Below are 9,782 nucleotides of genomic sequence, written 5' to 3'. Positions count from 1 at the left end.
GTCAATCCATAAATGAGTCTCAATTGGCTGCCTAAACTGTATATTATTTTTAAAGTCGAGCTAGACACTTAGCGCCTCAATATTAGCTTAAATTGATGATGTAAGCGGCTGTATTAATTGGTATCTGGCTTTAGGATAGAGAACAGTTTGAAATAAGAAAAGATGAATCTGCTGTCGGTGTTAGACACTGAGCCTGGCCGCCCAAATTTTTTTCTACTAAACCGAGTATTCCTCAAGAGTCTCCTACTTGAGTACTGACTTGGCCCAACACTGCTTAGCTTCCAAGATCGTAAGGATTCGGGCGTTACCAGTGTGGTATAATAGTAGAGAATTGATGATTGCTTCTGGAATCACTGATGAGAGTTCATGAATACCATAAATGGTAGAGGGAAATAATGAGTGAAAGAGAAGGGGAGATGAAAGTAAAAAGAGGGAACTGCTGCCAATGTTAGACTGAGGTGAACCCCTGAATCAATGGTGAGAGTCCCGAAATTATAGTGATAGTCAGAAAATAAAGTATTCAGTGAGACAGTCGTTCTTATGAATAACTGATGATAACTATTCAATATGAAGTAAAAACAAAGTAGAAAAATTCTATAAATGAAGTCACAATGTTGATACTAATTGTAGATAATATCTCGCACGGAGATTGTACATATATGTCCTTAATTGGTTATTAGAAATACATATACCTCTGTAATGAGATGAATATATGCAGAAATAGGAGAGAACACCGCCAAAGAAAAAAAGAAAAAAAGGGCTATGATAGCTATGATATTACAACGAAGATAGATCATAAGAGAAAATCAATAGAGCCACTGTAATGAATAAGTTTAAATACAGGCTACTGAGATAGTATATATTTCTTTTTCTTTTTTATTTCATCATCAGTGTATTTTAGTAAATAAACTATCTATTGTTTAAATCTACTTATCAACTGTGCGGTATAACCCCTATACATGACCACAAGAGAAACCAGCCAGTCATTGTTATGATGGGGCACAGACTGTCTGATATAGGAGAGCACCACTGCACTCAGCAAGCTTCAGCTACTTAGGACACAGGCCTAGAAAGTAGGGTAAGGTAATGTGACAACACGTGATGACACAGCCGGCACATCGTGTCACACAGTGATAAAAGACACATGGGCCCTCATTCCGAGTTGTTCGCTCGTTCTTTTTCATCGCATCGCAGTGAAAATCCGCTTAGTACGCATGCGCAAAGTTCGCACTGCGACTGCGCCAAGTAACTTTACTATGAAGAAAGTATTTTTACTCACGGCTTTTTCATCGCTCCGGCGATCGTAATGTGATTGACAGGAAATGGGTGTTACTGGGCGGAAACACGGCGTTTTAGGGGCGTGTGACTGAAAACGCTACCGTTTCCGGAAAAACGCAGGAGTGGCCGGAGAAACGGTGGGAGTGCCTGGGCGAACGCTGGGTGTGTTTGTGACGTCAACCAGGAACGACAAGCACTGAACTGATCGCACAGGCAGAGTAAGTCTGAAGCTACTCTAAAACTGCTAAGAGGTTTGTGATCGCAATATTGCGAATACATCGGACGCACTTTTAAGAAGCTAAGATACACTCCCAGTAGGCGTAGGCTTAGCGTGTGTAACTCTGCTACATTCGCCTTGCGAGCGATCAACTCGGAATGAGGGCCATGGTTACTTTCCTAGCCCTGGTCCTACACATGGACTTCACCAATTGTCAATATGTTATTAGTTATATGTTAGGCAATATTGTATTATATTGTATGATGTTATTGTTACAAGGGTACAGTTATGTTTTCGATGTATATATATGAATGTATTGGTTATTGTGTTATAGTTTGCAAAATAATGTTTCCCCCATGTGACTGCTCATATAACCTGTGTGTTTGCTGTTGGGTAGAGACAGCCAGTATCAGATGTCAGGCCATACAACACCCTCATTCTTCCCCACACAATGGATTCCAAGCCACACAATCAGATTAAGTAAGGTTAATTTAGTTAACATCTATTGTGGCCTAGGGGACATGCCTGGGCATGTGAAAGTAGGTTTGCTCTGAAACTGTTCTGGGGGTGTCGCCTTATGGTAGGAAAGACAAAGGTTTTGATAATAGCAAACAGGGGAGTTGAGAGGGATCTGGAAGAGAAGGTCAGAGGGAGTGGCAGGAGCCTGGCTAAGAAGTAATGTTCTGTCAGGAGTTCCAGGAGGGATTGTCGTGTAGAATTGGATCACAGAAGTGTGCTGAGCTATTTATAACCCATTCTGTTCAATAAACCACTGTTGGTTTTTCATCTACCACCACGACTGAGTGATTTGGAACCCGGTATCCTCACAGTGTGCATGAGAGAGAGATATGATCACAAATGGGCCAATTAAAAATTAACCCTATTATACAAACAAACATGAGGAGCCACTGCACTCGCCATTCCCAGGGGTTGGGGTGCGGTGGGTTGTGACCACCAACCTGAAATATACACATACAGAAGACCCTGCACTCTCCTAAGCAGCTTCATTCACCTTAATGCTTTAGTATACATCTAAATAAACAATGGGGTTTTGGTTTATGAATTGTACAATGGCCCTCATTCCGAGTTGATCGGTCGCAAGGCGAATTTAGCAGAGTTACACACGCTAAGCCTACGCCTACTGGGAGTGTATCTTAGCTTCTTAAAAGTGCGACCGATGTATTCGCAATATTGCGATCACAAACCTCGTAGCAGTTTTAGAGTAGCTCCACACTTACTCTGCCTGTGCGATCAGTTCAGTGCTTGTCGTTCCTGGTTGACGTCACAAACACACCCAGCGTTCGCCCAGGCACTCCCACCGTTTCTCCGGCCACTCCTGCGTTTTTTCCGGAAACGGTAGCGTTTTCAGCCACACGCCCCTAAAACGCCGTGTTTCCGCCCAGTAACACCCATTTCCTGTCAATCACATTACAATCGCCGGGGCGATGAAAAAGCCGTGAGTAAAACTACTTTCTTCATAGCAAAGATACTTGGCGCAGTCGCAGTGCGAATATTGCGCATGCGCACTAAGCGGAATTTCACTGCGATGCGATGAAAAATACAGAGCGAACAACTCGGAATGAGGGCCAATGCATGTAAGCTTGCGACCCACTTCACTGGACCCCATTTCACTGCAAGTCCTACTCTATCACATAAACTTTAACATACATTTTATAGAAACCTGGCAACTGCTGTCTCATAGGGGAAAATGTGCTTACCTGGTTTAAAGCTTACCTGCCACACTTATGGCTTTTAAAAGGTAAGACAGGGTCTTATGTATGTGCATATTTGAGTTTGGTGGTCACACCCCACCGCACCCCACAGAATATAGTGATAGCAAGGATGCGATAAACTAAATGAAAACACAGCAGCTATAGGCACACTCAGTCACAAACACAATGCAGATATAAAGAACACAACGATAATACTGCACTGGACAGGCAAGTTACATATGACAATAAATATGTATATGCAGAGAGATATAACAATGCACAGTAAACACTGGAAGTATATCACAGAATAATGGTGGTCATTCCGAGTTGTTCGCTCGCTAGCTGCTTTTAGCAGCATTGCAAACGCTAGGCCGCCACCCTCTGGGAGTGTATCTTAGCTTAGCAGAATAGCGAACGAAAGATTAGCAGAACTGCTACTAAATAATTCCTTGCTGTCTCTGAGTAGCTCCAAACCTACTCCTAGACTGCGATCACCTCAGTCCGTTTAGTTCCTGGTTTGACGTCACAAACACGCCCTGCGTTCGGCCAGTCACTCCCCCGTTTCTCCAGCCACTCCTGCGTTTTTCCTTGACACGCCTGCGTTTTTTAGCACACTCCCTGAAAACGGCCAGTTTCCGCCCAGAAACACCCACTTCCTGTCAATCACACTACGATCACTCAAGCAATGAAAAAATGTCGCTCGAGGTTGTGCAAATCTCCAAAGGTTTGTGTTAAATTACTGAACGCATGCGCGCAGCGTACCATGCGCATGCGTATTTTCCATCTAATCGCTCCGTTTCGAAAACCGGCCACGAGCGAACAACTCGGATTGACCACCAAGAACTTCAGTCCAGACTTGGAGTAGTTCTGCTCCATCTCCATTTGTTGCCATGCCCCAAAGTCTCAGCTCCCTCCCATAGGTGTGCGCAGGGGGGTGCCTGGTGCGCACAGGCACTCCCTAATGTCTGGAACCCCGATCTCACATGCCTGATGCAGCAATCACGAACAGGCAGATTACTGTCCCCTCTGCGCTCCACCCTGTCAGGACTGCATTACTGACCGGGCACCTGGGTTAATCAAGGGTGCCACTGCCACCGGCTTTCAAATTCCCAGCTCCACCTCCACGTACAAAAACAGTGTGATGCTCGCACGCCCACCCGTCACATGCCCACCTCTCTCCTTCTATGCTATGCCAATGCCAGCCACTGATGAGGAGCAGCATGCAGCCAGCGTTCCTCTTACGAAGACAAGTTCAATACTGGCAGGCGGTCTGCTGCAGCATTGACACGTCACTTGTTTTTCCAGCAGCAGCAGTAACTAGTGTACGACTGTCACAAGTCGGTAACTAAACTGACACTAAGTAAGCTGCTGCAGCTTGCAGGGGAAAGAGAGGGGGAGCCAGACCAGGCTGAGGAGGAGCAGTGTAATTGCAGTGAGTGCCATCAGGGGTGTTTGTTTGGTGCACACCACAACATCTGACAAGTATCTGCTTTATTAGGATTGGTACAAGGGTGGATATTTTATATGCGTTGACAATCAATAGATGGTGCTAGACATGCCCAAAAGGCGGTGCTAGACACACCCCTCCGACGGTGCACCCCCTAATAAAATGTGCTGCGCACGCCAGTGCTCCCTCCTTATCCCTTGCCCCCATGCTTCCCCTGGGTGGGCTGGACAGAGTCATTCCCTATCTGCGTCTCTGCTCCTACCCACCACTACCCTTTGTGTTTGCTCCTCCCCCTTATGTGCCTCTGCCCCCTTCCTTTTCCTTCTGTACTGCTCCAGCTGCTCTCTCCATTTGCCCGCCCTCCCACCTCGTGTGCCTCTGCCTCTTTCCCTATCAGTACCTCTGCTACCTCCTGATGTGTGCTTCTGCCACGCCCACCTGCCTGTGACAAGTAGCTGCCATCTGTGCCAAAGACGATGTCCAGGGCCACATAATTCATCTGATAGCAGGTAAACACAATTTTCCATTGATCATTTTATATTTCTGTTGTATATGTGTGCATATATTTACATTTCTGTTTTATGTGTGTGCATGTGTGTGTGTGTGTGTGTGTGTGTGTGTGTGTGTGTGTGTGTGTGTGTGTGTCTACAGTATGTACTGTGTGTATATGTATATGTGTTTCTTTATGTATATATATATATATATATATATACACAGTATATATATATATATATATATATATAAACACAACAGTATCCGTATCTTGCGCCAAGCTATGAGCAGCACAACGAGAGAGATCCCTGTTAAAAGACCTCAATAGCATACAAGATAAAAACAATTTCCCAAGTGTGCTAAATAAAAACGTACAGTATCTACAATGATTCTTCCAGTGTTGTTTCCGTGGGTAGGAATTGAATACTGGAGAAGGTTTGTGTCTGGGAACCTGTAACGGGCACCCCTCACCAATTAGTCACCCAAACAAGAGGCCCAAGGCCAATTAGTAAAAAAATTATTTTAATAGCATACATTTGAACAAATGCAATTTTTTTATAAAGTTCGTCATGTAATGTTCACAAAGATGTGTTTATTTTTTTTTAAATAATGTCAGTAAAAGACAACCAGTATGTTTGTTGTATAGTCTTAACTCTAGACACTTGAAAGTACAAATAACAAATAAGCAGGTGCGCGGCCAACAGCAGCAGGTAGGAGGAAGGTCAGTTCCTCAAAAACTAAGTAGTAGAAAAGAAAATGGGTACCAGCGCTGGCTGAATGGGGTCAAGTTGATATATTATCAACAATACTAAAAGTAATAATAGTAATAATAACAACAATGATTATAATGATAATGATAATAATAATGCGGATGGTTTGTTCTATGTAAAAAAATAACAATTTAAAAACATCTCATATAAGACAATTCTAAAAGAAGAGGAATTCCTCTCGCCACTAGGTAGCGATAAAAGCTTGAATATAGCTTATCTGGACAAAATTCATAAAATTCACATTCTCCAATATTGAAGTATGTCCAATCCTAAAGGCTAGGACAGCCTCCCTCTGTGCATTCACTGTACTGGGTGGATATTTACCAGATCCCCTTGTTGATGTGCATCAGCATTGGAACAAGTCCATAATGTAGCTGTAGGGGTATAGCCAGTTTAATGGAGAAATCCAGTGATGGGAGAAAGTCCAAATAGTGCCAAGGAGGACACGGCTTTTGCGGGCCGGTTGGGAGAACGGAGTCCAGATGGAGCAGATAAATTCAAATCCAGATAGGCAGGGCTCAACGCGTTTCACTGGTATAATCCAGCTTCCTCAGGAGCATATAATCCATAGGTGTAGGGTACTCTATTTATACCTTTACTAATAAGTCTATTAGTGTCACCTGTTTAGGTAATTACTGATACATAGAAACAAACCATCCAAAATACTGTGAGGACCATTCAGTCCAAAGTGCACATTAGAAATCTAATCAAAAATCATATTAAACTTAAAAAACGAGTATAAATACCTCTTTTAAACATATAAAAAGTATATAAGATAGTGCCGATCATGTGACACACGTCGTCACATGATCGGCAAAAAAGAAGTCCTATTGGTCCATACATATGTCATTCAATGTTCATGTTGTATTAAGGAGCGTCCACGTGACGTGCGTCATCACGTCACGTGGGTGCAGCCCGCTCGTGAGTTCCCCTTCATAGAGGAGCCCCGGAAGTCTCCAAGGTCTCTTGACTTGTGGAGACCTAAGGGAACCTCCCTATCAGTGTGTAAATGGTGCTTGACAGGCGCGTCCACGTGACGCGCATCATCGCGTCACGTGAGCGCAACCCACTCGTAGGATCCCCTTCCAAGTGGAGACCCGGAAGTCTCTTGGTGTGTTGGTCACTTCATCCCGTGCCTCCCCCATGCATCGGCTCCCGTACCGCATGGTTGCTATGGAAACCGGCACGTCACTTTAGATCCCATGAATCCATATATGGTTAACAGGTTACACTTTAATCAAAAATATACCTTGTAAACAAATGGAAGGCAGTACTAGTGAAGAAAGATCAATCAAGATTGTAAAAATTATTAATAAAAAAGTTAGTCACAAAATAAACAACGTTTGTTTTAAATGAGGAGAGACCCAAATATCTTTTCTCTTAAGCATATCATTGTCAAAAAGGGTTTACATCAAGGGAAATATCAGTTGTCTTTTGTATAGTCCCCGGATTATTGTACTTAGACATCATTCTGGTAGCTGAGATGTATTGGTTCTTAACAAATTTCTAGTGGGTTGTATAATGCTGAAAATCTCAACATATCGATATATCATATCCCAATACAAGTGTTCATATTTGTAAATTGATCTCGTCTAATAACCAACAAAAGGTCTATGGTAATCCTAATATCCATAACGTTATTAATAGTATTATCAGTCCTACCATAAGCACCACTATCAACAGTATTAGTATGAAAAATGTGTAAATAATGATTTTAGATAGATCCTAATTTTGAAAGAGAGAGGGAAGGTTCCACATGACCCTAAATGACGGAGTTCAGTTCTATAGCCTCATTTAGTCCATCTGGATGTAATGAGTTATATTTGAGCATCCAGAAGACCTCCCTACGACATAATTGGTTGAACCTGTCGCCCCCTCTCTCTGTTGGTGTGATATGTTCCAAACACACAATGGAAAGATAGGCAGGATTGCCTTCATGTTTCGCTAAGTAGTGTCGTGAGACGCTGTGTGTCACTAACTTGCGTATTATGTTACGGCGATGTTCCATAAACCGTGTGTGTATCGCTCTCGTAGTTCTACCAACGTAATTTAGGCCACACCCGCATGTTAGGACATATATCACAAATCTTGAATCACAATTCATAAAAGACTTAAGGCTATATTTCACAGAGGAACCGGGTATAGAGATATATGTAGTTTTGCGGTCCATATGGTGACACATAGTGCATCTGGTCTTGCCGCATCTATGAGAGCCTACTGGTTTAGTAGTTAGCCAGTTTGAACCCTCTCCTTGTCCCTTCTTTAGAACAGGTTTAAAATGACTAGGTGCCAGAATGGTTTTAAGAGCTCTATTTTTCTTATATATAATTTGTGGTCTATTGGGTAGTATGCTTCCTAAGACATTGTCCTGTTTTAATATCCTATAATTCCGACTGACAATAGTTCTGATTTCATTGGCGCATCTGTTGTATTTACAGATAAACGCCAGTTCTCTTTCTTGTGTATCGTGATTAGTGGCTTTATTTCTAGAGGGGAGGAGTAGATCTTGTCTGTCCATATTCAGAACCTCCCTAAGAGCTTTATCAAGAATATGTTGTGGGTATTCCCTGTTTTTGAAAGAATCTATGAGTTGGTTAGCTTGTATTTTGAACATATCCAAGTTTGAACAATTGCGTCTAAGTCGCATTAATTGCCCCTTAGGAATATTGTTCTTCCATGGGGCATAATGAGCACTTTTGTAATGTAAATATGAATTGGTATTCACAGGTTTGATAAAATTGGATGTAATGATAGTATTTTCTCTTGTCTCAAGGGTCACATCCAGGAAATTTACACTGTTCCTATCATATGTGAAAGTGAAATTAAGATTGTGCATATTGGTTTGGAGTTGTGTGACAAAAGAAGTAGCTGAAGAAAGGTCCCCATCCCAAATAATAAATAGATCATCTATGTACCGCCCATAGAACACCAGGTTCGCCTCCCAGGCCGCGTCCCACACATGGGCGTTATCAAAGTCCCCCATGTAGAGGTTCGCATAACTGTGGGCGAACCCAGTTCCCATGGCGGTACCTGTGAGTTGCAAATAATATTTGTGATTAAAGGTGAAATAATTATGTGTAAGGATAAAGTGAATGCATTGTATGAGAAAAGATTGATGCTGTTCCTCAAGAACTTGCGTTTTATATAGCAGATCTGTAATAACTTTAATACCCATAGTGTGCGGTATATTCGTATAAAGTGCCTGAACATCCAGGGTCAGGAAAGCATAAGTCTCCTTCCACTGGATGTGTTGAATTTTATTTAGAAAATCTTTAGTGTCTCTCAGGTGTGATTTCAATAATGGTACATGTGGTTGAAGAAAAGCAAACAAACACCACATAAAACAAATAAATACAAAAATACCGGGAACTGCTTATACGAAGGCATTCCACAGATTCCAATCTGTGGAATGTACGATATACATTCTATATTTTTTTTATTTTTATAGTTAATTGTTAGGATTAATTTTTTGTTATGATAGTTTATTTGTTGTATCGGGAGCTGTCTGATGGGGGTCAGACTTTGTCTGCCTTCGTTTAAGCAGTTCCCGGTATTTTTGTATTTATTTGTTTTATGTGGTGTTTGTCCTCAGGCTTTTCCCTTTTATGGGTGAGGCTGTAGCACTTGACACTCCCATAATAATCGCCTGGCTAGACTAATGGTTACATTTACTATACATGTTTGTGATAGAGTAAGTAGGTATTCCTTACTTCCATATTTACATTTAAAGCGGTTGGTTACCATGGCAATATGTCAGCCAGGGGGGCGGAGTGTGGCCTACTATGTGTGTAGCACCTCCCACTTGTTTTTTAACATAATGATGAGCTATTTCTGATGTGTATCGCGTCACTTCCGGTTCCGGCCGC

The 9,782-nt window shown here is 42.2% G+C and overlaps 1 pseudogene; it reads right to left on the bottom strand.

Moving 5' to 3' along the window:
* Positions 1 to 210: 210 nt before the first annotated feature.
* LOC134898024 (5S ribosomal RNA) lies at positions 211 to 329 on the bottom strand (annotated as a pseudogene).
* Between the last annotated feature and the right edge of the window lie 9,453 nt (positions 330 to 9,782).

Source organism: Pseudophryne corroboree, chromosome 3 (genome assembly GCF_028390025.1).
Source record: "Pseudophryne corroboree isolate aPseCor3 chromosome 3, aPseCor3.hap2, whole genome shotgun sequence".
NCBI classification, from domain to species: Eukaryota; Metazoa; Chordata; class Amphibia; order Anura; family Myobatrachidae; genus Pseudophryne; species Pseudophryne corroboree.
This window is presented reverse-complemented; position numbering and strand designations above follow the sequence as displayed.